At 38.4% G+C, this 21,695-nt stretch overlaps 1 protein-coding gene across 1 annotated transcript in view; it reads left to right on the top strand.

Moving 5' to 3' along the window:
* Positions 1-2,747: 2,747 nt before the first annotated feature.
* TENT5D (terminal nucleotidyltransferase 5D) overlaps positions 2,748-21,695 on the top strand; it is a 29,326-nt gene continuing 10,378 nt past the window's right edge. The window contains exon 1 of the mRNA XM_010387115.1: positions 2,748-2,868. The gene's annotated coding sequence lies outside the window, so the exon portion shown is untranslated. The remainder of the gene's footprint in view (positions 2,869-21,695) is intronic.

Here is a 21,695-nt window from a genome sequence, read left to right on the forward strand (position 1 = left end):
GGTTGCTTTACGTAATCCTATATTTCTTGGAGGTTTTATTCATTCTTCTTTAATCTTTTTTAAATTTTTTTTCTGACTGAGTTATTTCAGAGAACCAGTCTTTGAGCTCTGAGAGTATTTCTGCATTTTTGCCCTAAAATGCCACAATTCACTCAGTAACATAAAAATCATTCTTACTTGAAAAGGGATCTTTAATGATTTTTTTTTTTTTTTTTTTTAGTCAGGTTCATGCTCTGTTGCCCAGGCTGCAGTGCAGTGGGGCATTCATGGCTCACTGCAGCCTCAAACTCCTGAGCTCAAGCGATAATCCTACCTCAGCCTCCCAAATAGGTAGGATTACTGGTGCATGCCACCATGCCCAACTAATATTTTTAATTTTTTTTTCTTTTTTTTGGGGAGGGGGACAGAGTCTTGCTCAGTCACCCAGTCTGGAGTGCAGTGGCGCGATCTCGGCTCACTGCAAGCTCCACCTCCCGGGTTCCCACCATTCTCCTGCCTCAGCCTCGCAAGGAGCTGAGACTACAGGCGCCCGCTGCCACGCTTGGCTAATTTTTTGCATTTTTAGTAGAGACGGGGTTTCACCATGTTAGCCAGGATGGTCTCGATCTCCTGACCTCGTGATCCGCCCGCCTCAGCCTCCCAAAGTGCTGGGATTACAGGCGTGAGCCACTGCGCCTGGCCAAATTTTTTTTTTCAAAGACCCTCACTGGTCTCAGACTCCTGGCCTCAACAGATCCTCTTGCCTCAGCCTCCCAAAACTCTGGTTGATTTAAAAAGTATATATATCCAAAATGAGTCAAAAGAGAACGACACTATTGGTCAAATTGGGAATTATGGCCTTTGGAATGAATGGGGATGAAACCAGAATATTTGGATTGCTAAACAGCTATTTAGCAGTAGTTGTCTTTTGACTTCTGTTTTGTCTTTTTCTTCTCCCAAAACTCCTTCTTCCCATCTTCTTTCTCACTGATACTTATACTCTCTTTGTTATTATATTGTTTTGACTTTTTATCTTGGTAAAAGACATATTTTTAAATCTTTATAAAAAGATAATTGAGAATTTGACCTATATCTGATATATGTATTTTATTTTAAACATGTAGTATTTTACAGAATTCATTATTGCTGATTAATGAAACTGCTTTATGACATTTTCAGATTTCTTTCCAATACCCCTTGCTTGTATATTAAATGGCACCCTACAAAATATCTGATTGCTTATTCTACTTAAAACCCCTCCTTCAACCCCTGCCTAGCTAGCTAGCTCTTTGTCCATCATGTCCATTTTATCTTTTACTCTTTTCATGAATTTCTTTGCATAATTTATTTTTTATTTTTTTTCCAACAGGATCATAGACCCTTCCACTATAGTTTGCATTCTTTTGAATGAGAATTGAGTTAATTAAAGCACTTAATACCTGACACATTATAAGCATCATATAATTTTTAGTTATTGTTGCCATTTAATTATGTTTAAAAATTCTACACTCAAAAGTTTAAAATTAAAAAATTATATTCAGTATTATAGATCATGTAATGTAATTTTCATGTTTTTAAGCAACTGTACACATACATTTTTCTTTAAAATTAAACTCCAATGCAACATTCTTTATATACAAGGATTATAGTTTTAAATGTTACTAAAATTATTTATTTATTTGTCATATATTATAGTGCCAGGAAAACATTGAGCAGGTATCTTGTTTTACCTTTGGCTCCTCCAAAATGTATTTAGTCTTTTCTGTGTTTTACTGGAAAATGCTATAAATTATCTATCTTAAAAATATCACATGGATCACTGACTTAGCCAAATAATTTTCTTCCTATATCTACCTACTTGCCTATCTTTGTAATTTTGATATTCTTATTAAAACAGTTATGTGATAGTTTCTATAAATTGGACATACTCTAACAAAACATTATGTTGGGAAGAACTCTGTCTTTTAAATGTTCTTTTTTGAAATTAGTTGTTGGCACTCAAAACAGTTATACTTATCAACCATAATACTTTTTTAACTGTTTATTTTTGAGACAAAGGCTTGCTCTGTTTCTCAGGCTGGAGTGCAGTGGTGTGATCATGGCTTACTTCACCCTTGACCTTCTGGGCTCAAACAATCCTCCTACCTCAGACTCTTGAGTAGCTGGGACAACAGATATGCGTCCCCACACCGAGTTAATTGCTTTTTAAATTTTTTATAGAGTCAAAGTCTCTCTATATTGCCCAGGCTGGTCTTGAACTCCTGGACTCAAAGTAATCTTCCAGCCTCAGCCTTCCAAATTGCTGGGATTACAGGCATGAGCCCCCATGACTAGCCTCTTTTTAATTGTTTAAGGATTTAAAAAAAAAAAAGAAAAAGTACGTTCCCTTGGGGGTAAAAATTAAATAGAGAATATTTCCCCAAATTCTGTATTTCAGATATTGCAACTTAATTTTGAAGTCACATGTAGGCAGTTACAATACTTACAAAACAAAAACGTTGCCTATCTATGCGAATCTGCATGGTTTAACTGGTTATTTTCACTACTTTTTTCTCCTTCCTCCCTCTTCACTATTTTTAACTTAAGTTCAAGTATCTTGAGGAACTTGTTTTTAATCTTTAATATATCCAATATAACATTGTCTTTTTTGAGATTTGGGACTCAGAATTGCCCCATTTAAAGTTTTTTTGAAAATTCCCCCATCTATAAGAACATTAATGATGCAATAATAATATTCCTTGTCTCTTGGCAACAGTAACCCTGGTATTGCAGCAAGTGAGGTATAGAGACTGTGGGGAGATCAGGTGATGCAGAACTCTGGAAAAGGACGTTAGTCTTCAAAGTAGGACTGTTTGTTAAATTCAACAAAGTATGCTATCAGAAGACATGGTGAGAAATCTCGTAGAAAGGGAGTTTTTCTTTTAGTTTTAATTCTGAGCACACATCAAAATTGATGTTCATATTTTGTCCAGAGACTTACTTGATTCAACTAATATATCTTTGAAAATTATCTCTTTCATTAATAACTGTGCCTAAAATCATGGCTGTGGTAAAATTGAACTCAGTTAATATGTTTAAAAGGGCATCAATAATTGTTTTAATATTTTATTTTCTGAACTAGCTCAAGAGTAAGAGATAAAAGACATAATATAACTGATATATTGATATAGTATTAAGAATTACTATGTTTTTTCGGAACTCCAGAGTAAGAGAGTTACAAAACTCCCTAAATCCTACGTTGATTGACTGACACATTGACATCTCAATAAATAGCCTGATGGTAGATTATTTTCAAAATTTAATTTGTTTCTGAAGTGAAGTATTTAAAGTAAAAGACTACACCTAATTCTTTTTTAGATATCAAAGGTTTTTAATTACTACAGTAATTAGTTCCAGTGAAAGGAAGTTATTGTCAGGTAATCAAGCATGTTTACATATCTGTATTTTTTTACATAGTCCTGAACTTCCTTTTCAGATTTTTTTTTCCTGTAAAGCACTCATGACTTATCTCATTTGTATAGTTTTTGTTTGTTTGTTTGTTTGTTTAGATGGAGTCTTGCTCTGTCGCCAGGCTGGAGTGCAGTGGCATGATCTCGGCTCATTGCAATCTCTCCCTCCCAGGTTCAAGTGATTCTCCTGCCTCGGCCTCCCGAGTAACTGGGACTATAGGCATGCACCACCATGCCTGGCTAATTTTTTTTGTATTTTAGTAGAGACGGGGTTTCACCATGTTGGTCAGGATGGCCTTTATCTCCTGACCTCGTGATCCACCCACCTTGGCCTCCCAAAGTGTTGGGATTACAGGCATGAGCCACTGCACCTGACCTCACTTGTACAGCTTTTAAGTACCTTAAGAGTGAAGTTACCTTATTTTCCTCTAGTAGAACAATTTAATGCAAATAAAGTTTCGAAAAATAATCAAATTAATCGTAAACTTAGTGGATTTTATTAAGCCAACTGTATTGTAAAATATCAGACTGCATTTTGAAATTGTTTCTTTAAAGAATGCCATTATCATTCACCCTTTTTCTCCTATGAAAATTAACTGCAGATGCGAGAGGAAACATGAGGACTTAAATATCTGTAGCCGAACCAAGAGCAGAAGGTGTTGAAATGAGGGAGGGGACTTCTCCATGATAAGGAGAATTAACGAAAAACCTGAGTAGAAAAAATGCCACTTCTTTCAGCAAAACTGCCTCCTGAGCATGAACTTAAATTTGTATTTGTGTTGGAAATATTTGAAGAAATGTGAGGAGAAGGAGGAGTTATTTGTGTATTGGGGAGTGGGAGAAAAAGTGGAGGTTACAGAGTGGGAGGTTGGAAATTCATTATTTATAAGAAAAAGGGGAAAGGCATTATTTATAAGAAAAAATGGAAAATAGTTTTTGGTGTAGGAAAGGAGAAAGGTCGTATTATCCCACAGGAGAAAGTTCAGCAATGAAGGAGCATGGAAGGTAATAAGAGATCACCCCACCTGGGGTAGGTAGAATCCATATGATTTCCTTCTTTCTTTCTTTATTTCTCTCCCTTTAAAAAATGCATTTCATGGCTGGACGCGATGGCTCATGCCTGTAATCCTAGCACTTTGGGGGGCCGAGGTGGGTGGATCATGAGGTCAGGAATTCAAGACCATCCTGGTCAACATGGTGAAACCCCATCTCTACTAAAAATACAAAAATTAACTAGGCATGGTAGTGCATGCCTGTAATCCCAGCTACTCAGGAGACTGAGGCAGGAGAATCACTTGAACCTGGTAGGCAGACATTGCAGTGAGCTGAGATCGCGCCACTGCACTCCAGCCTGGCGACAGAGCTAGACTCCATCTCAAAAAAAAAAAAAATGCATTTCATTTTATCTTTCTTTAATGGCCCCTTCTTTTGCTTGCTTACTAGCAGGCTCCCTCCTGAGCCTCACGCTAGCACCACACCCCTGTAGTTTCTCCTTGATGGGATGGGTTTGAGGAGAGCAGCAGTTGGTGAGGTAAGTTTTAATGTCTGAGAGGGTGTGGTGAGTAGACAGAGGGAGAGCTGTGAACAGAATTTTATTTTTTAAAAAATAAGCTTTTTCTAGAAACATTGGGGTGAGTTGCTACTTTCCCCCTTCCTCAGATAGTGTTTAAGAGGGATGTGAAAGTTGTATATGGTGTTGGCTATAATTCTGGAGTCCCCTTCAGTGTTGACAGGGTTATCCACAGAGGGGTTAGTGATTTGGAATGATGTGGAAAAAGCTTATGAGGTTACTGGGTTTACTGTGAGTGTCATGGTGAGTTGCACAGCATCCAGTGCAGAGAGAATGGCATTTTGGTCTCACTAGGTGGCTTTAGCTCCCAGCTTGCTTGAAAGCCCATTGTACTTTAGAGTATTATCAGCCAGTCCCTTCAAAAGGGGCTGGAGATTTCTCTGGCCAGCTTGCTTCTCTGAAATTGGTGGCAGTTTGGAGAGGCAGCAACTCTGCATCATGTACAACAGAAGCAAGAGAAGCTCACTTGGTGGCTATTGAATTCACACAGCTATAAATCTCTACCAGCTACAGCCACTGGAAGGGGTAGAGGAACAGTAGCAATGGGAGGTAGTGCTACAGTTGTAGTTTTCCCAATGCAGCAAAATATGTAACAGTATTTTGTTGTTTGAGATAGTATACAGAGTTTTTTTGTTTTATATTTAAGAGAATTAAGGAGCGTGGACACAAGGGTGAGTTTCAAGTGAAAGTTTAATAAGCAAAAGAAGGAAGCTTTCTGCAGCAGAGTGGGGCCCAAATGGGTTCCCCACTATGAGGCTGGGGTTCGGGGTTTTTATGGACTGGTAAGGGAAGGAATGTGCATAGTTTGCAGGCTGTTTTGGAGAACGTGTGATTTAGCTTGGTCTGGGACCAATCAGGAGCTGAAGTGATGATTTATAGGGGCTACCTAGCTTGGTCCAGGACCTAGTAGAAGCTGAAGTGAAAGCTTGGCCAAAGACCTTGGCCCTGGGGTGAATTAGGAGCTGAAGCAATGATTTATAGAGGCCAAGATTACGGTTTAAAGCATGTTTAGAAAAGGGGAAAAAAAGTGCCCACCAGAACCTACTGGAGCACCCTATGTACATGCCCACAAAAGGAGAAGAGACTATTTCCTGGAAGCCTGCTCCTGGTTATACAAAGGACAAAGACATTTCTATGCAGAGTCTTGTTCTCTTATTACAGTGGCTGCAGGCATGTCTTAGGCACAAAGAACAAAGGTGTTTCTATGTTGGACCTTGTTTGTTTATCTGAGTGGGCCAGAGGTTTGTACAAGTTTTCTTATCTGTGCCTGCAGCCTGATATTTCTGGCTGTTTCTCTGATTACAGGAGTTTTACCAAGGACCCACCCTAACTGCCTACCTTTTCTCTCTTATTCTCCCCCTCAGGAGTGGAGACCCTAACTGCTGTTAGGGAGATTAGGCGCTGATTTTTTAGCTACTTTTTGCTGGAGAGGGGTATTGTGTGGGGAACAGCAACTAGGGTTTCTTTTGTGGCTGGCTTAAGGGTCCTTGGAAGAAAGGCATGTTTATTTGCATTGCCATTTGTAGCTTGATAGCCTTTAGATGAGAAGAAACAATGTGGTTTATTAGAGTACATGTATTACAATGAAACAAGGGTGGAGGTAAAGACAGCTTAAAAATTCCAAGGCTAAGTGATGGCTAGTTATGACTGTTAAGATTTGGATTCATGGGGCTGGGCTTCGGTTAGCCTTCTTGGTTTTACTTTTTAAACAAAGAAACTTGTGACTTATGGGCACTTTATTTACTTTTATTATCTGGTAGGACTTGTGGGATAATTGCCCAGAACTAGAATATTGTTTTTGATTTCTATATTACCCATTCCCTTTTGTTTCCTTTGAGCAGTAGCTGGAGATTGCTGGTCGATTTACAGGAATAGGGTTAGTTTAAAATGTAGGTAGGCAAAAACTTGAAAACAACTACTGAGACTAGAAATTAATGACAGCTGTATAAGTTTTGAAACAATTTTTTTCTCCAGTCCTCATTTTTGTTAAAAACAAATTATGATAAGACTGTGTTGTTTGTAAAATAGACTTCCGTCTCATACTTGGATTGATTATTTATATAAACTGCAGCAAGAATAGTTACCTTTACATAGACCTTTTAGATGGGCTTTGATGGAACTCTGTTTTACAAGGAATCTTAGGACTTTTTAAAGCTGAGCCCAGCCATGGGTCTGCACCCTTAAATACCTATGAGTTGGGTAAACTCCTTTTTTTCTGAGGTTTCAAGAGCATGGTGTTCTGGGCCTGTTAGAAAGTGACTTTTTTACTCACCACAGATTAGGAACCCTGTACAGGGACTGTGTAGACAAAATATGAGGCCAGTTTTTCCAAGGGGCTTTTATTGGCTTTTCAAGTTAAGCTGGACTTCTTACAGGGAAACACATTCTTTTAGTTAAACCCTTGGCAATATACCAGTTTTTAAATTGTTCTGTTACAAAAGAAAATGCATTCTTATTGCACTGATGCAAACAATATATTGTTAGAAGTTAAGAATGCTTACAACTAGTGTCTGAATTTTAGAGGAACCAGGCAGAGAGAAACAAACATGTTTTACATTTTGTTTACAGAAGTATACCTTACTTAATTGTTAAAGGCTGTATCTAGTTTAAAATAAATTTTGTTGACTGAAAAACAAAACAAGGATTAGCAATATCTTGAGCAAAAGTTAAAAAGATTATTTTAGCTTTTTATTAGTTCAGTCCATTCAGTTAACTCTTGTTCTGCTTGGTATTTATAAACATTTCAGCTTTTTATTAATCCTGTGTGCTTTTCCATTATTAGAAACCTGCATTTGAGAGCACCTGTTAAAGTTTTACAGCTGAGTATAAACTTTTTATGAAGAGGATTAAAGCAGACAATTGTCTTAAATGACAAAATGATCAGGGTGTTTACAATTAGAAACACGATTGTCAAATAAATTTGGTTATTTTTGTGGTTTACAACAGTTTAAGATGATTTCAATTATAATTGATAGTGTATATTTAAACATTAGAATCTTAGACATCCCATATGGTTTTATAACATATGTTAATAATATTTACTGAAGGCTCGGTGTGGTGGCTCATGCCTGTAATCCCAGTACTTTGGGAAGCTGAGGTGGGTAGAACATGAGGTCAGGAGTTTGAGAACAGCCTGGCCAATATGGTGAAACCCCGTCTCTACTAAAAATACAAAAATTAGCTGGGTGTGGTGGCGGGCACCTGTAATTCCAGCTACTCAGGAGGCTGAGGCAGGAGAATTGCTAGAATCCGGGAGGTGGAGTTTGCCTTGAACCGAGATTGCGCCACTGCACTCCAGCCTCGGCAACAGAGTGAGACTGTTTCTCAAAATAAATTAATTAATTAATAATAATAATATTTACTGAAATGTAACCTGAAGAAGATGAAACGTTACTTTGGCAATTCCATGTATTTAAACATGTTAAATAATTCTGTTTACCTGTTTTCTGGACATTTCAGAGACTCTCTGTAGCATCCGAAAGCTAGATGTCAGGAAAGACAATTGATTTTGGGAAGCCTGTTAAATATGTTATTGGTCTAAAACACTTGATGTTATGAAATGGAGTTTTAGATTACCATAAGTTATTTGTTTTTCTAAAATGATGACTTAAAAATTTGAAAACTCAAAAACCTTTTATTAGCCTTTAGTATTACATGAAAATCCTATTCAAGAGAGAGAACCAAATTTTACCCTTGCATTAGTTAACTGTTAATGTTAACCCCAATTTTAATGAAACCTTATGGACAATTATATTTAATTTTAACCAGTTTGATCATGATGTGAGACTTTTATAAACATTTTATAACCCTTTACACATTTTGCTGAAAAGAGTACCTTGTGCTTTTATTTTAATGCTTAACTTAAAGAAAAATCTATGTAATACTCTTTTGAATTTAGTTAATATGTGTGTACAGAGTTTTCATGGTAAGATTAATTCATACAGTTTTTTCATAGTTTGCTTAAATCTTCTGCTTTATTTTATTTTAGAAAATTCTTTATCCCTAGGCAAAATGTACATTTCAATGCCTTCTTATTTTTTATTTTTTATTTATTTTTTTTTTTTTGAGACGGAATCTGCCTCTGTCGCCCGGGCTGGAGTGCGGTGGCCGGATCTCAGCTCACTGCAAGCTCCGCCTCCCGGGTTTACGCCATTCTCCTGCCTCAGCCTCCCGAGTAGCTGGGACTACAGGCGCCAGCCACCTCGCCCGGCTAGTTTTTTGTATTTTTTAGCAGAGACGGGGTTTCACCGTGTTAGCCAGGATGGTCTTGAACTCCTGACCTCGTGATCCGCCCGCCTCGGCCTCCCAAAGTGCTGGGATTACAGGCTTGAGCCACCGCGCCTGGCCCATTTCAATGCCTTCTTACACTTTTTTTGGTAAAAACACATTTTACTTTTTTCACACACCTTGCATGTAAATCCATTTTCAGTAGTTGATATGGTTTGGCTTTGTCCCCACCCAAATTTCAACTTTAATTGTATCTCCAAGAATTCCCACATGTTGTGAGAGTGACCCAGGGAGAGGTAACTGAATCATGGGGGTTGGTCTTTCCTGTGCTATTCTCATGATAGTAAATGAGTCTCACGAGATCTGATGGGTTTATCAGGGCTTTCCACTTTTGCTTCTCCCTCATTTTCTCTTGCTGCCATCATATAAGAAGTGCCTTTCGCCTCCCACCATGATCCTCAGGCCTCCCCAGCCAAGTGGAACTGTAAGTCCAATTAAACCTCTTTTTTTTTCTCAGTCTCAGGTATGCCTTTATCAGAAGCATGAAAATAGACTAATACAGTGGACTTAATTACATGTTATAATGGTAACTCTTAGCAATTTTTAACTTTAATGTAAAACTTGGTAAGTTGTTTTAATTATATAGTAGGTGCAGATAAAGTTTTACTTTTGTCAGCATAATTAGGGGCATGGTTACTTTCATGTGTCCCCAGACCTTACCGATTGTGAAACAGGCAAGTTGAACAGTTTTTAAACGCCAAAGAAGCAGTTTAAAACCTTAAAATATTTAGCAAACCTAGTATGTGACTTGCGTAATTTAGACTACCTATTTATATTTTGAAGATATTTGCATTTTACCATTTATCTTTAAGGCTGTTTTTAGTTTTTAAAGATTAAAGTCATATGAACTGAAAGGTACCAGAGCTTTTATTTTATTTTCCTTTTAAAAAATATTTGATCCAAGTGCTTATCCTTTTTCAAGTTAATTAATTAGAGCTCATTTTAAATAGACATTACACATGCAACACATGTATAACTACACAGCCAGGCAGAAGAAAATCCAGCAGCTTAGGGTGGAGCCATTTAAGAATAGGGCTCAGAAAGTATGTAGTTTCTGCGGCCTGATAAACAGGCATACCTGGAAGGTGAAAACAGATTTTGAGAGGTATTTATTTGCCTCTAATTTCAGGGGGTTAATGAGGAAAACAGATATTTTTCCCAAAATGGGATTTGTGATGACTTTTCTGTTTTCTCAAGGAGTCCTGGGTTACCAGAAGTTATCCTAGGGCCTTTTATGCATGCACCAAGAGTGGCAATACAGAGTGGAGAAAAATAATTCAGTTGACTGAGAAAAAGCTTTTTCCAGAAAAAAAGATTTATGAAGAGAAAAAACATAAAGGCCTTTAAAAATATACCTATAACTTAGATATCCACTTTTAATTAAGCTGAGAACTTTTTAAGAAAATTATTTTTATTAAAACTACAGAGAATATAAACAGCGATTTTTATTATTTCTTTTATCGGTTTATACCACTATCTGTTCACAGTAATGTTCAGGTTTTCTAGTTTTCTCTGGAAGAAAGCGACTGCATTCGGACAAGGGGAGTTTTTTAGGTTGACTGCAGATCACTCTAGCAGCAAAGCTTGATATTTGAGGAGGTGATTGTCTGTTAGCCAGAGACTTTCCCTAGAGGACAGCAGTCCTGCTATATTGTGTGGGGTATAAACAGTTAAGTTATTCCCCATGGTTAACCTGTTGGCTTCTGGCAACTGCAAAACCACCACTGCAACTTCTTAGAGGCAGGCTGGCTAACCTTTAGCCATTAAGTTAAATTCCTTGCTTAGATAACCCACTGATTGTTGAGCTGCACCTTGAGTCTTAGTTAAAATTTCCAGGGTTATCCCCTTCCTTTCTGATACATAGAGATTAAATGCCTTCCCTATGGGAAGACTGAAGAAGGCTGCTGCTTTCAAGCAAGGCTTGCTTTAACTGGTGAAAGGCTTTTGAGTTTTATATTCTTAAGTTAGGGAGTGAGTTTTATCTGCTCGAGTTTCTTTCATGAGGTGGTATAAAGGGTGAGCTGTTCCACTGTACCCAGGTACCCACAGTCTGCAAAATTCATTAATGCCTAAGAATCCTCTTAACTGTTAAAGGAAATGGGCTTAATCCTTTTCTTATCTGGTGCTCTCATCCCTTTTGATAAGGCTGACCTACGTACTTTACTGAAGTCTGACAGAGCTGAGCTTTAGATTTTGAGGCCCTATATTCCCTTTTAGCTAAGAAATTATGAAGAGCTTTTAGTGCAAAGCCCTTCACAATTGTGCAATGCGAGGAAGGGAGGCCTGGATTAGGGAGGAGAACAGAAAGACCAGCTTCGGTGTTTAGAAGGAAGTTTACCTTCCTCCCTTTTACCTCCAGAATTACCCAGGGTCCCTGGGTCATAATGGCAGCCTGAGTTGATGGAGCTGGGGAGTTGAGCCTCAGGACCCATTAGTCCTACTGGATCATTTGTGAGACAGGCCCTGGACTTGGTGACTTGCACCTCCGGGGACAGTCTGCCTTCTAGTGGTCCCTAACACAAGCTGGACAGAGTTGAGGTAGCTTTTTTATTGCCTGGGCACTCCCTTTTGAAGTGTTCTGGTTTGCCATACTGATAGCAATTAGCAGGTGCACCAGGGGACTCTGGATGTTTTGTTGTTGTTTGTTTTTTGAGACAGAATCTTGCTCTGTTGCCCAGGCTGAAATGCAGTGGCATACTGAAACCTCCACGTCCTGAGTTCAAGCAATTCTCCTGTCTCAGCCTCCCAAGTAGCTGGGATTACAGGTCCCCACCACCACGCCCAGCTAATTTTTGTATTTTTTTTTTTTTCACCATGTTGAACAGACTGGTCTCGAACTCCTGACCTCAAGTGATCTTCCCGCCTCGGCCTCCCAAAATGCTGGGATTACAGGCATGAGCCACTGCACCCAGCCAGGACTCTGGATTTTATAGACCTGTGAAGTGGCCACTACTGCTTCTGTTCTTTTCTTGTGCTTCCCCTCTTTTTCCTGGGCCTCCTCCTGGTTTCTGTTGTAAAAGACCGAGGAGGCTGCCTTCAGGAGGTTTTTATAAGGTACTCTTTGGTCCCATAGCCTGCTTTTGTAGTTTCCTTTTGATATCAGGGGCTTCCTGGGTAATAAATTTGTCTTTTAAGATTATCTGTCCCTCAATTGAATTACGAGATAGGGAGGTGTGTTTCACTAAAGTTTCTCTCAGCCTTTTTAAAAAGGCCATCTGGTTTTTTATTTAACAAAGACAGTTTACAGTAATTAAGATGTTTGGTTCTGGTTCGTTGCATTCTATTGGGAATGAGGATCCTGCTTTTTTTTTTTTTTTTTTTTTTTGTCTTCACCATCTTTTCCCTTTTGACTGGGTTTCTCTGTTGACTGGCTATAGGAGACATGGTGTTTGTCTCTGAATCTCTCTGCTGCCTGTAGGGCTGCCTGTTTTTTGGCAGCCATTAGGGTTTGGCTATGAGTAACAAAACATTTCCCCATGCAAGATTAAACACTTGGGTTAGATTTTGGAAGGCCTTTATATACTTATTGGGGTCATTAGAAAACTTGCCTAGGACCCCCTTTGTTTGTTTAAGGTTCTGCAATGAGAAGGGAACTTGAACCCCAATAGTACCATGTCCATTGGTCATTTCCTGCAGAAACAGCAGCGAAATTGGGGGCTTCTTGGGTGTTACAGCCAGAGGAGCTGATGATATGACTGCTGGGGGCCCTGGATAAGGGGGAAAGGTAGTGCATTTAAAAGTTGCATTTGAGAGTTACCCAGGGGTTTGTTTTTCTGACTTTGGGGAGTTATTTTTTGTAGACTTGGCTGAAATGACTGCCAAGAGGGCAGGATTAATTTTACAGTGCTTACAAAGATCTGGGTTATCTTGTGAGGCAAAGAAAGCTTGTATGTAGGGAACCTCAGACCATTTGCCCTACAGTCTGCAGAAAAGGTTTAGTCGTTGGATAGTATTGAAATTAACACTTCCCTGAAGAGGCCAGGCCTTCTCTCAGTCCTGCAGTTGGTAAGATGGCCATGTGCTTGTACAATAGATATATGCCATTTTTGTTTCCTTAGAGTCCTAGGGTCAAAGGACTTTCCTAGAGTCCTAGGGTCAAAGGAGTTTTAGAATGCACTCAAGAGGAGTACAGACTGCAGATGGTTTGTTACCCAACTAGAAAAGAGGAGGAGGGAAAAGTGTCTCCTTTCTCTTTTCTGAGTGACCTGGAGTGACCCTAGCCCTCCATCTTCCTGGTTTCCTAGACCCACTTGGCCCATGAGGCTCCCAAGGTACCCTAGTGGCCTGGGAGAGATTATGTAGTAGTTGGATTTGGGCAAGACTCTTTAACGGAGGGAGTGTTTTAATACTATCTCTAGTTTCCCTTCCTGTGGCCCCAGTGAAACATTAGAATTCCAGAGAATGGCACCAATTGACTTCCAAACATGAAATCCCATTTTTGTTTAAATGCCAATGTAGTTGCATGCAGAGCATGTGCCTTAAAAGAACACAAAGACTGAATGGCTGTTTTGCCTTTGATGGGGACAGCATCAAGGCTGGAATCTGTCTTACCAGGATGGCTTCCTCCTGGCTATTGAAAGTGGAGTTTTTCTGACTACAAATAGGGTACAGGGCCTGATGACTGACAGAGGGATGTAAGAGAGAAAAAAATTGGGGAACTAGAAATTTGGAGCAAAGAGCTGAGGCTCCCCAAGGAGAAAAATTCCATCCCACTAGATGGTGCTGTAAGGTCTGAATTGTTAGATAAAAACTTTGACAAAAGTTAGAAAGAGAGTTTTAGGGCTTGATAGGCTGCCTTAAAGTATGTCTCCCAGCAGAAGAAAATTAACTTGTGTATTAGTCCGTTTTCATGTTGCTGATAAAGACATACCTGAGACTGGACAATCCACATGTCTGGGGATGCCTGACAAGCATGTTGGAAGGCAAAGAGGAGCAAGTCACATCTTACATGGATGGCAGCAAAGAGAGAAAACTTGTGCAGGGAAACACTCTTTTTAAAACCGTCAGATCTCATGAGACTCACTATCATGAGGACAGCACGGGAAAGACTTCCCCCATGAATTAATTACCTCCCACCATGTCCCTCCCACAACACATGGGAATTCAAGATGAAGTTTGGGTGGAGACATAGCCAAACCATATCAACTTGTTTCATAGAAAAGTATTTTAGTTCTGCTGGGCAGTGCTGGCTTCTCACATGGGAAAAGGAATGGCTTAAATGAAGTGGGGGGATAGATGCTTGGGGAGAAATAACTCCCTGTTTAACTCCATTGAGTGCTATTGTTGGGAGATAAATAGGTTTTCAGATCCGGGTCTTGGAATCCCCCATTTTAAGGAAACCACAGAGACAATAATTTGTTGAATTACATTCCTAAGGCTCCGGCTGACTTTGCCCAATAAGACTATATCCCCAGGTTGCAAAAACATCTACAACATTGTATACAAAGCAGGGATAGGAAACATGATAGTTGCAAAAAGAAAGAAGGAAAATGTGATAGAAAAAGACTGGAAGTCCCTGTGCCAATTCCCTAATGGGCTGTTGGTGACAGGAGTTGTTCCAAGGGCTTCCAGGTAACACTGAAGTGTAGCCTCAGCCAGATACCCTCAGTTGCCCTGAGGACCTCCTTCTGGCCTCACATGACAGCTAGGTCCTTTGTGAAAGGAAACTGGATTGGAACAGAGTCAACATTTTCAACATGTGAGGGCAAAGGGAGATTGAAAAAGTTCTCTCCAGCAAGCCTTTCCCCTGAGTCTTAAGGCTGGCAGCCACACTATTCATTTTTAACTGGCTGAAAGGGACCCTTTGTTTTTGTTTGCTCTTGAGAGAAAAAAAACTTAGGATAAGAAGCCTTGGAAATGAAAGTAAAGAGTTAATGGTCTGCTCTTATCCTTTAAATGAATCCCTTTCTTCCCAGCCAATGCAGCAAAATATGTTGTATTTTTGCCAATGCACCAAAATATGTAGCAGTACTTCATTGTCTGAGATAGTACCTAGAGTTCTTTGTCTCATGTCCAAGAGAATTAAGGAGCACAGAAACAAGGGTGAGATTGGAGCGAAAGTTTAATAAGTGAAAGAAGAAAGCTCTCTGCAGCAGAGAGGGGTGCCAGAATTGGTTGCCCACCATGAGGTTGGGGTCCAGGGTTTTTATGGACTGGGAAGGGAAGGAATATGCTTAATCTGTAGGCTTGCTTAGAGAAAGTGTGATTTAGTTTGGCCTGGGACCTTGGTCTGGGACCAATCAGGAGCTGAAGTGATGATTCATAGGGACTACTTAGCTTAGCCTGGACCTATCAGGAGCTGAAGTGAAAGCTTGGCCCTGGGACCAATCAGGAGCTGAAGTGATGATTCATAGAGACTGGGCTCATAGTCCAAAGCTTGTCCAGAAAAGGAAATGAAAGTGACCACCAGAACCCACCAGAACCCACCATGTATATGCCCACAAAAGGAGAAGAGACTATTTCCTTGAAGCCTGCTGGTTATACAAAGGACAAAAGCTTTTCTATGCTGAGCCTTGTTCCCTTATTAAAGTGGCTGTGAGCGTATCTTAGGCACGAAGAACAAAGGCATTTCTATGTTGGGCCTTGTTCATTTATCTGAGTGGGCCAGAGGTTTGTGCAAGTTTTCTTATCTGTGCCTGCAGCCTGATTTTTCAGGCTGTTTCTCCGCTTAAAGGAGTTTTACCAAGGACCCACCCTAACTGCCTAACTTTTCTCTCTTACTGCCACACTACAAGGGAATGATGCTAAACCTAAAAGAAACCAGGCAATGATTTACTTATAACAGTGTATACTTTTATCCTTAGAAGCAATAGGTAACAGTCATAGCAATACAAACAAGTGAACACAGCAAGAATTGTATTTATCTGGTTTAGGGCAGAGTGAGAAGAACGTGGTAAGATTTCTCTGGGATTAGGGGCAGAAGTTTAGCCTGGGGAAAGCTTCTGCACACCAAGCTCTTAAATTGAGAACTGTTCCTTTTTGGGACCTGTATGCTATTTTCTCTTCGTGTTTATAGATGCCTAGCATGTTTTTTTTAATTATTCCAATGAGTCTTTCACCTAAGCCTCTTAAGTCAAGGATCTTATAGTATGGTTCCACCTACATGTAAGAATTTCAAGAAGTTATTTCTCTATACATCAAATGACAGGAAACTTGGAATTTGTGTAAATCTCTGTCAGTAAGAACACTTTGACTCTTAAAATGGGAAATGGAGGCCAGACATGGTGGCTCATGCCTCTAATCGCAGCACTTTGAGAGGCTGAGGCAGATGGATCACTTGAGGTCAGGAGTTTGAGATCAGCCTGGCCAACATGGTGAAACCCCATCTCTTCTAAAAGTAAAAAAATTAGGCAGGCGTGATGGCAGGCACCTGTAATGCCAGCTACCCAGGAGGCTGAGGCAGGAGAATCTCTTGAACCTGGGAGGTGGAGGTTGCAGTGAGCCGAGATTGCGCCACTGCACTCCAGCCTGGGGAATGGAGTAAGACTCTGTCTCACAAAACAAAACAAACAAACAAAAAAAAAAAAAGGGAAATGGAGCTAAGCACAGTATTTTAAAAGAGATGATTATAAAGTTAAAAAGAAATGACAGAGCAGGATATAAATAGCACTAACATGGAAAGTATATGCCTGCCTTCTCATAGGTCTGAATAGAAACTAAAACCTTTAACACTCCCATCATCTTTTGGTACAAGATAAATTGAAGCTCTCCTCCTCCCAGCATGGGTCAACCCTGAAAAACATTGTCTACATACATCTCCGAGCATTACCCCATATATAGTAGTTAAAAGTGTGTGAAATAACTTCATTTTAAATATAATTAAAGACATTTTTAATTAAGAATTAAAAATAAACATCTCTTTTTCAAGCTTCACAATTATCTGAGGTATGTTTGTGAGTGGCTATAAATTTTGGAAATGAACAGATTCATTAGTAGAGTCCTGGACAAGTGAATTTTTGCAAGTATTGTTTTGGTATATGAACCTTATTGCAACTAAAATAAGTTTGTGAATTGACCCAAATTGGAGTTGTTTTAGCATTATCTATAGTAATGTGAGTCATTTTTTGGAATGAAATTTGAAAATGACTAATACTATATAAGTGAACAGTTATTGAGAACTCCGTTCTGAAACTTTGAATGCTATAGACTCAGCACATCAACAGTGTTAACATCCACAATGTATTATAGCATAAATGATACAGTATTTTGTGATGTAAGTATTGTTGTGCAATTCAAGTATTGTGGTCAATCATATAAAAATTATAATTACACAATAATAAAAGTTTAATATATGCGTGCAAATAGCTTAGTCTTACTATGACTTCCTCATGCTTATTTAAATTTGTTGTGTTTGGCTATTACAATATCACACATCTAGATTACAATTCCAGATTCAACAATACAGAGATAAACTAAATATTATACTTTTTACCTAGATAAAAACATTGGAAACATGTAAAACAGTTTTTCATTTAAATTGTTATACTTTTTGATTTAAAACTTTCATCCTTTGCCAGATTTTAACCTGAAATATGTTTCAAGATTGCTTTGTAATTATTTTTAATGTAATGCATTAATACAGAAGTCCTCAAAGAGGGACAGACTAACACATTATTAAAATCAAACAACAAATTTTACTCAAGATATATATTTTGAACAGATGATAAAGTAGCTGCCTATTTAGAACAACTGATAAACATATTCTGATTATAGTATTTATAAAAGGATCTTCATGTGTTGTCTACAGAGCTTAATGTTAATGCTATCTTTTATTGAGAACAAAGTTCCTTTAAATATTTTGCATCTACAATTGGACTCTAAACACAGATTTAGTTCTTTCTTTTGTAAGCAAAACTTATCCAGATGTTAGTGGAACAAAAAACTAATGAACCTAATTGAAAATAAAAACTGGCTCTTTTCAACTTCTTAATTTCCATTTTATTTTAAACACATTTTAAAGCCTTAGCTATTACAGGAATAAATTAGTGTTACAACCATGGATAAAGTATCTGCCTTAAGGTGTTGCAACTAGGAATCTTAACTTAAAGATGGGGTGGACAACATGGGGTCAACTTTAAGTATATGTACCTCTATTTTTTTACACCTTACTACTAGTTTTCCATAGCCTATAATCTAAATTATTCTATGGAATAATATCTCCCTTTAAAGGGGCATATATTCTAATTTGGTGGCTATTCTAAGAATTATTTCAAAGTTTTAAGGGTATCTATTAAATAGAATATCTGAATGTCTACTAGATATAGTAGACATTCAGAAAAGAAAATATGTACAATTATTGTAGATTCAAGATATCTGGAAAAAATAGAGAAATCTTTGATGTATAGAGAAAACTGCAAAATATCAATGACTTTTTCAAGGCAAAGTATATTAAAAGTACATTTGTTTTCAATCTCATTCTTTTTTTATTATTATTATAATTTAAGTTCTGGGATACATGTGCAGGACGTGCAGGTTTGTTACATAGGTATACACGTGCCATGGTGGTTTGCTGCACCCATCAAACCGTAATCTACATTAGGTATTTCTCCTAATGCTATTCCTCCCCTAGCCCCCCACCCCCCAATAGGTCCCAGTGTATGATGTTCCCCTTCCTGTGTCCATGTGTTCTCATTGTTCAACTCCCACTTATGAGTGAGAACCTGCGGTGTTTGGTTTTCTGTTCCTGTTTTAGTTTGCTGAGAATGATGGTCTCCAGCTTCATCCATGTCACTGCAAAGGACATGAACTCATCCTTTTTAATGGCTACATCGTATTCCATGGTGTATATGTGCCACATTTTCTTTATCAGTCTCATTCTTATTGATACAGTAAGGACTATTGGAAACACATTTCTACTTTTAATTAGCTTTCTCTATAATTAGGCAACTAAAGCTCTAGAGCTCTCTGTTGGTACAGAGATCACTTTTGTCCCATTTAAAACAACTCACTTGCTTTGCCTTTTACTATCTTTGGTATCCTTTTGCTTTGGATTAGCACAATAAACAAGCACAAAAGATATTTGCAGTGTTGATAGTTGAAAAGAAAATCAAATTTCACTGTTAAGATAATTTGGTTAAAAGGGTTTCTCTTATTGCTACATAGCTATTATAATGCTTTATTCCTTTTACAGCTCCCTCTATATTTCCCAACAATTATTAAAAGTATATGATTTGAGCATCCAACTAGTTAACTGATATCACAACTTTATTTTTGAAGAGCAAAATGACAAAACAGTAGACATCTTACATTTTTCATCATGGAGTCAGACACAAAGTTAATGACTGGGTGAGGGCTCTGTCTGACCTTGCCTGGCTTATTGGTTCACAAGTATCAAAATCAGTATTTTATTTACTGTTGTTCCTTTCAGTATTGAATGAGTAAAATACCAATGGTAGTTTTCTTTTAGGTTAAAGTAATAATATAGGTTTTACTTTTGACTGAGTGAAAACAATGCAAGAGACTTCTGTGAGATGATTAACACTTTATAGTTTTTTATTGCAGTATACTATTCAGGGTATTCTACAGTCTTATTGAACACAGCATGGAAACATCAAATTGATATTATTTGATAAGTATCATCTTTTCTTCTTCATATAAGAAAATACTATTTTTTCTGAAATAGGTATCTGTATTTTTTTTTTATTATACTTTAAGTTCTAGGGTACATGTGCATAACGTGTAGGTTTGTTACATATGTATACTTATGCCATGTTGGTGTGCTGCACCGATCAACTCGTCAGCACCCATCAATTCATCATTTATATCATGTATAACTCCCCAGTGCAATCCCTCCCTCCTCCCCCCTCCCAATGATAGGCCCCAGTGTGTGATGTTCCCCTTCCCGAGTCCAAGTGATCTCATTGTTCAGTTCCCACCTATGAGTGAGAACATGCGGTGTTTGGTTTTCTCTTCTTGTGATAGTTTGCTAAGAATGATGGTTTCCAGCTGCATCCATGTCCCTACAAAGGATGCAAACTCATCCTTTTTTATGGCTGCATAGTATTCCATGGTGTATATGTGCCACATTTTCTTAATCCAGTCTGTCACAGATGGACATTTGGGTTGATTCCAAGTCTTTGCTATTGTGAATAGTGCTGCAATAAACATACGTGTGCATGTGTCTTTGTACTAGACTAATTTATAATCCTTTGGGTATATACCCAGTAGTGGGATGGCTGTGTCATATGGTACATCTAGTTCTAGATCCTTGAGGAATTGCCATACTGTTTTCCATAATGTTTGAACTAGTTTACAATCCCACCAACAGTGTAAAAGTGTTCCTATTTCTCCACATCCTCTTCAACAACTGTTGTTTCCTGACTTCTTAATGATTGCCATTCTAACTGGTGTGAGATGGTATCTCATTGTGGTTTTGATTTGCATTTCTCTGATGGCGAGTGATGATGAGCATTTTTTCATGTGTCTGTTGGCTGTATGAATGTCTTCTTTTGAAAAATGTCTGTTCATATCCTTTGCCCACTTTTTGATGGGGTTGTTTGTTTTTTTCTTGTATATTTGTTTGAGTTCTTTGTAGATTCTGGATATTAGCCCTTTGTCAGATGAGTAGGTTGCAAAAATTTTCTCCCATTCTGTAGGTTGCCTGTTCACTCTGATGGTAGTTTCTTTTGCTGTGCAAAAGCTCTTTAGTTTAATTAGATCCCATTTGTCAATTTTGGCTTTTGCTGCCATTGCTTTTGGTGTTTTAGACATGAAGTCCTTGCCCATGCCTATGTCCTGAATGGTACTACCTAGATTTTCTTCTAGGGTTTTTATGGTATTAGGTCTAACATTTAAGTCTCTAATCCATCTTGAATTAATCTTCGTATAAGGGGTAAGGAAAGGATCCAGTTTCAGCTTTCTACTTATGGCTAGCCAATTTTCCCAGCACCATTTATTAAACAGGGAATCCTTTCCCCATTTCTTGTTTCTCTCAGGTTTGTCAAAGATCAGATGGTTGTAGATGTGCGGTATTATTTCTGAGGACTCTGTTCTGTTCCATTGGTCTATATCTCTGTTTTGGTACCAGTACCATGCTGTTTTGGTTACTGTAGCCTTGTAGTATAGTTTGAAGTCAGGTAGCGTGACGCCTCCAGCTTTGTCCTTTTGACTTAGGATTGTCTTGGCAATGCGGGCTCTTTTTTGGTTCCATATGAACTTTAAAGCCGTTTTTTCCAATTCTGTGAAGAAACTCATTGGTAGCTTGATGGGGATGGCATTGAATCTATAAATAACCTTGGGCAGTATGGCCATTTTCACGATATTGATTCTTCCTATCCATGAGCATGGTATGTTCTTCCATTTCTTAGTGTCCTCTTTTATTTCACTGAGCAGTGGTTTGTAGTTCTCCTTGAAGAGGTCCTTTACATCCCTTGTAAGCTGGATTCCTAGGTATTTTATTCTCTTTGAAGCAA

The sequence above is a fragment of the Rhinopithecus roxellana genome, chromosome 7 (assembly GCF_007565055.1).
Source record: "Rhinopithecus roxellana isolate Shanxi Qingling chromosome 7, ASM756505v1, whole genome shotgun sequence".
Lineage (NCBI taxonomy): Eukaryota > Metazoa > Chordata > Mammalia > Primates > Cercopithecidae > Rhinopithecus > Rhinopithecus roxellana.